Source organism: Tupaia chinensis, unplaced genomic scaffold (genome assembly GCF_000334495.1).
Source record: "Tupaia chinensis unplaced genomic scaffold, TupChi_1.0 Scaffold000270_2, whole genome shotgun sequence".
In the NCBI taxonomy this organism is placed as follows: Eukaryota; Metazoa; Chordata; class Mammalia; order Scandentia; family Tupaiidae; genus Tupaia; species Tupaia belangeri.
In genome coordinates, this window is record NW_006159751.1 from 5,306,646 (window position 1) to 5,308,380 (window position 1,735).

The window sequence follows — 1,735 nt, forward strand, 5'->3', positions numbered from 1 at the left end:
CATGGTCAGAGAAGATGCTGGGAATAGTTTCTATGCCTTTGAATCTGTAGAGGCTTGCCCTGTGACTTATCATGTGGTCACTCTTCGAAAAGTTCCATGTGGGGGTGAGAAAAAAGTGTATCTTGTGGTTTTTGGTTTGAAAGTTGTATAGATGTGTGTTAAGTCCATTTGATTTATGGTATCATTTAGATTCTTTATCTCTGTACCTATTTTTTGTCTAGATGATCTGTCCAGAGGGGATAGTGCAGTGCTGAGGTCTCCAGCAATTAGTGTGTTGCAGTCTATCTCTCTTTTTATATTTAACAGTCTTTCCTTCATGTATTTGGGTGCTGCTGTGTTAGGTGCATAGACATTTATAAGCATTATATATTCTTGATCTATTGACCTTTTTACTACAATACAGTCCCTTCTTTGTCTCTTTTAACAGTTTTTGTCTTAAAGCCTATTTTGTCAGAAATTAGTATCATGACTCCAGTTCTTTTTGGTTCCCATTTGCATGGAAAACCTTTTTTCCAACCCTTCACTTTTACTCTATGTATGTCTTTATCCATGAGATGGGTTTCCTGTAAGCAACAAATAGAGGGTTTCTGTTTTTTTAAAAATCCATTTAGCCAGTCTGTGTCTCTTGATTAGATACATTAGATTAACATTCAATGTTATTATCAATATAACCAGACTTGTCCTGACTATTAAGTTGGCCATTGTCTTGGTTGCTTTTTATTCCATTATTTCTGGCTGTTCATTCTTTAGTTTTCCTGGAATAGTACTCTCTCTAGGGTTTCTCAAAGTGCTGGTCTGGTGTTGGCAAATTCTTTTGGGTTTTGTTTGTCTGAGAAGATTTCTTTTTTTTTTTTTTCCCATATGAAGGATAGTCTTGCAGGATATAATAATCCTGGTTGAAATTGTTTCTCTCTTAACACTTTAAATATGTCTTCCCATTCTTTCCTAACTTGCATTGTTTCTGTGGGGAGGTCTGGTGTTAACCTGATGGTATGGTCTTTGTAAATCCCTTGTCGTTTTTATCTTGCCAGTTTTAATATCTTGTCTTTATCTGTGGTCTTTGCCAGTCTGGCTAAGATGTGCCTTGGGGAAGATCTTCTTGGGTTGATTCTATTTGGGGTCCTTTGTATTTCTTGGGTCTGGATGTTTGAGTGCCTCTCTAGACTTGGAAAATTTTCTGCCAGGATTTCATGAAATAGATTTTCCATGCCCTTATTGGTTTCTTCACCTTCTGGGATACCAATTATTTGAATGTTTAGGTGTCTGGTGGAATCTAGTATTTCTTGTGTATTATCCTCGTGTTTTTTTGTTGTTGTTATTTTCTCTATCTTTTTGGTGTCCCCCCCCCCAAGTCAGAGGTTTTATATTCTACGTTGGAGATTTGATCTTCAGTGTGGTCCAATTGACTTTTAATACTTTTGAGAGAGTTTTTAATTTCATGCATTACAGACTTCATCTCTAGTAGTTAAATCTGATTCTTTCTTAGAGTGTTCATTTCTTCTTTCATATCATGAAAGAACTTTCTAATCTCCTGTAGTTCATTGTCTCTTTTCTGTTCCAACTCATAGAACTTTGTCACCATGAATATTCTAAATTCTTTCTCTGACATTTTAGTAACTTCCTCTTTTTTTGAGAGATGGAGGGAAGTTACTGTGTTCTTTTGATGGAGACATATTACCTGGTTTATTCAGACATGAGGCTCTTCTTCTACTCCTAGCAATTGGGAGATGTATTC